Source organism: Ursus arctos, unplaced genomic scaffold (genome assembly GCF_023065955.2).
Source record: "Ursus arctos isolate Adak ecotype North America unplaced genomic scaffold, UrsArc2.0 scaffold_28, whole genome shotgun sequence".
NCBI lineage: Eukaryota > Metazoa > Chordata > Mammalia > Carnivora > Ursidae > Ursus > Ursus arctos.
In genome coordinates, this window is record NW_026622963.1 from 33318271 (window position 1) to 33326344 (window position 8074).

The 8074-nt window shown below is 49.2% G+C and overlaps 1 long non-coding RNA gene across 1 annotated transcript; it reads right to left on the reverse strand.

The window, feature by feature from the left end:
- Positions 1-137: 137 nt before the first annotated feature.
- Positions 138-7684, reverse strand: LOC130541957 (uncharacterized). The gene is made up of 3 exons (XR_008956105.1): positions 7478-7684; positions 797-1106; positions 138-539 (listed from the first exon to the last, which is right to left on the reverse strand). It is a non-coding gene; the product is annotated as an uncharacterized LOC130541957 (long non-coding RNA).
- Between the last annotated feature and the right edge of the window lie 390 nt (positions 7685-8074).

The window sequence follows — 8074 nt, forward strand, 5'->3', positions numbered from 1 at the left end:
CCCGGACCCGTCCCGCGCCCGTCCCCCGCAGCCTCCCCGCAGCCTCCCCGCAGCCCCCCGCGGGTGGGGAGCCGCTCCGCCGCTGGCCGCGCCGCCTGGGAGCGCCGTCCGGTTCCCGGTCCCCTGCGCCCACCCTGCGCCCGTCCCCCGAGCGCGCCCCGCCGGGGCCCCTCCACATCTGGACCGCACGTGCCACTGAGGGAGGGGCGCAGAGCCTCGCCCTTGGAGTTGGGGGTGGGGGCTGAGCCCTACTCATCCAGAAAGGCACCTAGCAACGCTTGGAGATGAGTGTTCCAGATAACTGAATCGTGCCGGGACAGAATTTAACTTTGGTAATACCTTCATCATCAAGAAGGCGGAGAAGCAGCAGGACTTAGCAAGAAAATTAAAAATTAAAAAAATAATAAAATGGAAAGACCAGAGCCAGGAGTATGCGTGCGCTTCTTGTCCGGATGCCAGGCGCTGGGCGGCCCAGCGCGGAGGCACTCTTCTTCTGCGGGGCGATACCGGAGGATAATCGTATTCCTTTCCTCTGGCCGCTGGAACAAATTAACACAAACTTAAAACAATGCACATTTATTACCCACAGTTTCATTGGTCAAATCCAAAATGGATCTGTCTAGGCTAAACTCAAGGGTGTCCACAGGGCCTCCTTCCAGAGGTTCTATGGAGTACCCACTTCTTCGCCCTTTCCAGCTCCCAGAGACCGCCCACATTCCTCGGTTTGTGGCTGCCACCATTTTTCAAAGCTGGCAGTGGCCCCATCTTTCTGACATTGTATCAATCCAACACTCACCCTTCTTCTGCCTCCTGCTTCTACTTTTAAAATCCTTGTGATTACATTGTCCACCGAGATAATCTTCCTATTTTAAGATCAGCTGATTAGCCATTTTAATTCCATCTGGGACTTTAATTCCTCTTTGCCACATAGTGTAACGTAGTGGCAGATTCTGGGGATTAGGAAGAGGACATCTTTGGGGCGCCTGGGTGGCTCAGTGGGTTAAGCGCCTGCATGATCCCAGGGTCCTGGGATGGAGCTCCCTGCTCAGCGGGGAGCCTGCTTCTCCCTCTCCAGCTCCCCCTACTTGTTCTCTCTTTCTCACTCTCTGTCAAATAAATAAATAAAATCTTTAAAAAAAGAAAGAAAGAAAGAAAGAAAGAAAGAAAGAAAGAAAGAAAGAAAAGAAAAGAGAAAAGAAAAGAAAAAAGAAAAGAAAAGAAGAAAAAGACGAGGACATCTTTGGGGAGGTGGGCATTATTCTGCCTACCACAATATTCAAGATGCCTGCCAGAATCTCAGGTTGGGAAGCACAGTTAGATCACCCAGTCTAATCCGCTCCTCCTTACCCATTACCGGGATCTGTGGGACAGCTAAGGCTGCATGGTCCAGACTATTGCTTTCTGACTCCGTTTTATTATACTTTCACTTGCTCTTCCTTTGGAAACTGTATAGTGGACCCGAGGACCTCTAAGCAGCAGTCTTGCTTCCCTTTCTAATTTGTTGCTGTGCTCTTAAAAGCCAGGTCACAAGTTTATTGGAATATAGACGTATGTGTAAAGTAAGAGTAGGTAGGCTCTGAGTGGGACCCCAGCAGCTATTGTGGGTTTTCCTTTCTCTCCCCCCCCCCCCCCCCCCGTCTCATCCTGCCTCGCCCCCTCCTCCAGCGTATTTCACACAATCCGCACTATGGCTGAGAAGCCAAGGGAAGGCTCGCTCAGGCCAGGAGAGCATCTGCCACCCTGGGTCCCTGCCGCTCTGCCTCGGGCTCCGAGGGCATTTTGAGAGGAGTAAACATGCCTCTGTGGCAGAAGTGTAGCCCAACTTTCTGGAGGGCAGTTTGGGGACAGGAATGAGGGTCACTTTCAGGAATCTGATGAATGAATGAAACAATATTTGAGGCGCCTAGGAGGCTCAGCCAGTTAAGCTTCTGACTTTGGCTCAGGTCATGATCTTGGGCTCAGGTCATGATCTCAGGGTCCTGGGATCGAGACCTGCGTTGGTCTCCCTGTTCAGCGGGGAGTCTGCTTGTCCCTTTCCCTCTGTGCCTCCCCCTGCTCATGCTCTCTCTGTCTCTCTCTCAAATAAATAAATAAAATATTTTTTTTTAAAAAGAATATTTATGGACAAGGCTCTTCACTGCAGTATGACTTATAATTCAGGAAAATCGGAAATAGCCTAAATGTTCAACTATAGGTGATTGGTTAAATAAATTACGGTCTTCCCATATGAAGTACTATCCCACCGTGGGAAACAAATCATGTTTTATAACTACTGAACGAACCCAGGGGAGAACTAAAAAAACAAAAAACAAAACAAAACAAAAAACCAAAAAACACAAATCCCAGAGTGGGGAAATCCTTTCTAAGTATTACACAAAACCTAAATCCTCAAAGGATTGATAAATTTGACTACATAAAAAAATAAAAATTCCTGCATCGCAAAAACTACCGCAAGCAAAGTCAAAAGAGGAACTTTAAATTGGGAGCGGGGCGCGCAGGGACAGGGTGGGGAGGGAGGGTTGTGCAACTTGTAACATAGGCAGAGAGATGATTTCTCTAATATAAAGGGTTCCCACCAGAACCAATAATGACTCAAATAGGGAGAAATAGGCAAAGGATATGAAGAAACAGTTCATAGGAAGAGGGCAAATTCAAATGGGTTCTTAAACATGTGAAAAGATGCTCAAAACTCCCTTATAAGGATAAATGAAAACTTTACCTCCAAAGATACTATTGTTCACTTATCAGATCAGCAGAGACAGCAAGGCTTGGTAACACACTAGGTTTGCAAGGGTGGGAGAGAACAGACACGGTGCCCGCCCCCACCCCGGGCTGGCTGGGTGTGTAAACTGATTTAAACTTGATAGAAGGAATTTGGCAATATTTATCAAACATATAAACACATATCCCCTTTGACTCAGCACTTCCACTTCCAGAGATTTATCCCACAGATATCCTCACACAGAAGTGAAATGGTGAATACAGCGGGCCTTTCACGGAAGAACTGTCTGTAGTTGGAATGAACCTAAACGTCCACCAGCAGAGACAGGGTAACTGAACTCTCTGTATGTCCCTGCAATGAGGAAGGTAGGTAGCTATAAAAAAGAGCGAGGGTGCAACCTATAAAAATCTCTAAGACATGCTGTTAAGCAGTAAAAGTAATAAATAAATTTAGAAAAATAAACAGATCATTGTTCAAGTAGATTATCAATTGTATTTTAAGCAGGAAAAAGTACATAATTCACTTTGACATATGTAAATAGTGATTCTGAAGATACACAAGACACTGATAACACTGGTTGTTTTCCAGGAGGGGAATGGGACAGCTAGAGAACAGGATAGAAAGCAGATTTTTCCATGCATCCTTTTGGAATGCAGAGCCATGTGAATATGCTGCCTGTTCAAAAATATAAATAAAAGTAAAAGTGCAAGGCAAAAAGACCAGAGGATGAACAGATTTTATAATATAAAAATGGTTTAACTTTTCTATATTTGCGGATGAAACAACTTGATGTCTGGGGTTTGCTTGGAAATAATCCAGGCACAGGGGGAAGTCAGGGCTGGAGGCTCAATACAGCATGGTTTAAAATAGGGGGAAATAGATGTTTGGTAATTGGGGATTGGTTAAATAAATTATGGTCCTCCATGTGAAAAAAATACTGTCATCATTTAAAAAATAACAAACTGTATTTTAGAAGTAGTAGAAGATTCTGTTTTTGTTTTGTGAATAATCATGAACTGGAAAGACCTTTCTAAGAATTAGACAAAGCCCAAAAGTCACAAAAGGAAAGTAAGAAATTTGACTACATGAAAGTAAAAATCTCTGCATTGTTAAAACCACTACAAGCAACATCCCAAGGAGAACTTCATACTGGGGGGAGATCAGCCTAACGGGCTCAAAGGTGAGTACACCGGAAGGTCATAATACTGTTCTTACTACTTTTGAGTATGTTTTCAAATTGCTGTCATAAAAAGTTAAAAATGATTTAAGTATATATGAATTTCCACATGGCCAAAGACAGCGAGTGCACTGGGCCATAATATTTGCAACACGTTTAACAAAGAATATCGGTAACATTCAAAAAGTTGCTACAAGGTGATTTCTAAAAATAAAGATGCCAACCAAAATTGGATGAAGCATCGGATTCAAAGCCTTGTGGAAGAGGAAATTAAAAAGACCAATTGCTACACGAGAAGATGTCCAACCTTAGTCCTAGTCAGGAAACACAATTTCAAAACGAGATGTCAGATTTTCCCCAGGATGCCAGCAAAGGTTTAGACAATTGACCACACCTAGAGTTGGCCAGGGTGTCGGGGCCGTGCTCCTGGAGCACTTGTGAATTGCTCTGACTGCTTGAGAAAGTACAACGGCAAGACCTGTTAAAAATGTAAAGATGGGGCACCTGCGTGGCTCAGTCGGTTAAGCATCAGACTCTTGGTTTCAACTCAGGTCATGATCTCAGGGTCATGGGATTGAGCCCCGCGTGGGGCTCCACGCTGAGTGGGGAGTCTGCTTGAGATTCTCTCCCTCTGCCCCTCCCCTCCTCTAAAAATAAATTAATAAATCTTTTTTTAAAAATGTAAGGATGTGTAGGAGGAGGTTTATTGAAGCATTCCTCGTCACAGGAAAAATAAAAAGCCCAAGTGTCCATAGTGTGCCGTTTAAACAAGTTACTGTAACATCTACAGGAAGCATTACACAGCAGTTAGAACGAGCTGATTCTGCCTATTTATCTTGGAGTGATGTCTGTGGATATTTTTAAGTAAAAAAAAGAAAAGGCATGTGCTAAAGGAACACATTTACGATTGTTCCATTTTCATAAGAACTTTCCTGTAGGTGGTGTCATGAGTGTTGGGATGAGTGGAAAGTCACGTGCCAAATGATTAACCTAAGTGTTTTCAGTGATCTCAACTTGACTGGGGGGAGCTGGGGGGAAGGCGGGGAGACTGCCCTTGTTTTCTTATAAACCCGTGTACTCTTGAACTTGCAGAACAGACATATGCTATTTTTGTAGCAATCACCACCCCAAACGGTAAAATACTATTTAAAAAAGTAAAGGATACAAAAACGCCAGGGGCAAGGGGGAGATGGGAGGAGCTAGGCCCTGCCCATCCCGTGTGGGGCTCCGGGGTGCTCCTGATCCCGCTGCAAGCTCTGGGGCTGCTGGGCAGAGCCCTGGCGGGGAGCACCGGATGTCATGATTGGCCAGGGACCAACTCAGGGCAGCTCAGTGAGGGCCCTCCCTCAAGTCCCCTCCTCCAAGCTGGAGTCCCCTGAGGACCAGGGCAGTCCCTTCAAGGTCTCCATCTCCCCTTGAGTTCAGAAAGAGTGTGGGAGTAGGCAGAAGAGGGGTGCAGACTCCCAGGGTCCCGGCCTCAAGGCCTCAAAGACCAGGAGCATTCAGTTTCCTCACCCCTCAGGGTCCCTTCCCTACACACTCCTCCCTCCCCCGGCGGAACAATGTGTCCTAGAACTGAACACCTATTGTGAGCAGGTAATTTAACTCAGGCCAACACAGTCCCTGCCCAGGAGCCAGAGAGTGAAGAGAGAAAGGGTTATGGTTATTCATTCACTCGTTTGGTTGGTCAGTCAATCAACAAACAAGTTTAAGGAACACACACTGCGTGTGGGCACCAAGCACAGCTCTGTGGATGCAGTGGGACCTGTTCTGGGGGACTCATGGTCTCAACGTAGTAGGGCTCATGAACTCCAAGGATGCAGGGGCTGGGTTGGTACTGTTTTCCACTGTGCCCCAGTGCCTAGCATGAGACTTGGCACTTAACAGGCGAACGAAGGAACCAAGTTCCACACCACTGTCATGACACTAGCAGGAGGTCCGCTCTGTGCCTGGGAAGGGCAGGGGAGATCCTGTGAATGGGGGGAGCTATTTGGGTTGAGTCTTGAGGATGGAGTTGAATTAGCCTAGTGGACAGGTGAAGGGAGGTGGTCCTGAGTGGAGGGACCAGGTGATGGGGCAAGTGCATGGTGGGGCATCAGGCTGGGGCAGGTGACGATGGGACATCAGGGCCTTGGATGCCATGCTGAGGATTGTAGGCGCTGCTCCGAGGGCATGCTGAGTCCCTGGTGAACTTCGAGAAACAGATGCTACTGGAAATAGATTTGCCTTTTAGAGCACGCTCCTGGGGACAGTTTGGGACCTGTTTGGAGGGGGGTCAGGTGGGAGGCAGGGAGAGCCGCTGGGAGGGGGCACGGGCTCTCCAGAGGTGGAGAAACTCAGTGCAGGAGGGGCGTTTGGGGATACTGAGGAGGCCTGGTAACTGGGAACTGCAGGCTTGAGGAAGTAGGTTTTCTGAGAGGGAGGGAGGGTGAACCGGAGTGGCTGCAGAGCTGGGATGCTTTTATGATTATTTGTCATTGCTGTTGTTTTCAGGAATTCAGTTTGGGTTTTATTATAAAATTGATTAAAAACATATTGTTTGGGAAAAAAAGGAGGACAAAGAGCAGCTTTGAGAGCAAACTGCCTTGGCCAAGCAGGAAGCGAGAAAGGGCTTTTGATGTGGAGCTGGGCCCAGCAGGGTCCTGGATCACAGAAAGGACAGAACAGACCCAGAGCACAGGGGGAGGGACAGAGGTCCCAAGCCCGGGTGAGAAGGGACAGGCAGGCAGGGCAGGGAAGGCAGAGTAAGCCCTGCACCCCTTGCTGGGCTCCCATTCTAGAGCTCCCTCTGCACCCCACTCCAGGGAGCCTCCCCAGGGCAGGCCAGGGTGCTCAGTAGGAGGCCAGCTTTGCCGTCAGACACATGGCTTCCTATCAGGGTCTGACACGCACAAGCGAGTTAACTGACTTTGGGTGGTTACTTCCCCTGGAGCCTTCACCTTCCTCATCTGTGAAATGAGCAAGTCCCTCATGGAGTTGTTGTGAGAACTACATGAGAAACACTGTGCACAGCGTTGACCACCGTCCGGCCCACAGGGACCCCTCAGTGATGACCCCGCCATCGAAGTGTGCATCTTTGACCAGTTTGGCAGGGTTTGTGCCCCCTCTGTTCCTGCCTCTTCCTGGGCCTCTTGCCCCCAGCGATCGTCAGCTCTGGCCCCCAGCAATCTGCCTTCTTGACCATCCCTCCCACATCCTTTCCCAGGCCCTGCCATCTCCTGAAAGTGCCCTTTCCTGAGTGCCCCTCCTGGAGCCTGGCTCTCCCATCCCTCTGGGAGCTCGGGGCCTCTGCCCACCTACCGCCCACCGTCTTGTCCATCCATCGCCCTTTGCAGGCCTTCCTGTGCCAGCCCCGCCTGAGCCCGCCTGAGGCCAGCCGGCAGCCCTACTCCTCAGCTCTCCCTCTGTTCGCCCCCCCTGCCAGTCTGTGAACCTCCTTTTCCTCCCAGGGGCGCCCTGTGCAGTGGAGGAATCTCTAACAGGCCGGGTCTCACCCCCACTGTTTCGGTTTCCTAGGGCTTTGGTAACAAATGACCACAAACTGGGTGACTTAAAACGACAGAAACGTGTTCTCTCACCGTCTGGAGGCCAGATGTCTGAAATGCATGTGTCAGCAGGGCCATGCTCCCTCCAAGTCTCCAGGCGAGGAGCCTTCCTTGTCTCTTCCAGCTTCTGGTGGCTCCGGGCGGTCCTTGGCTTGTGGCTGCGTCCCTCCCATCTCTGTGATCACATGGCCTTCTCCTCTGGGGTGTCTCTTATAAGGACACTTGTCACTGGAGTTGGGGTTTTCCTTAGTAATCCAAGATGACCTCATCTCCAGAATTTTCACTTAATTTTATCAAACATCCTTTTCCCAAATAAGGTCACATTCACATGTTCCTAATCACAGGGGATTAGGATGTGGACCTATCTTCTGGAGGGCCACCATTCAACCCAGGCCAGCCTCTGCCCACTCCCCCTGTGACTCACCTGGAACACCTCGACCCCTCATGCCACACCCCATGTCACAGCATCCCCTGCCTCCAGCATCAGAGGGAAAGTCATGACATGTCCTTCCCACCTGCCCTCAGGGCCCCAACCACCTCACCCCAGGGAGACCTCCTCCAACCCGCTCCCATCTCACCCCTGAGACCTCCTTCTCTTGCTCCGGCAGCCTGAGACCTTTCCTAGAATTC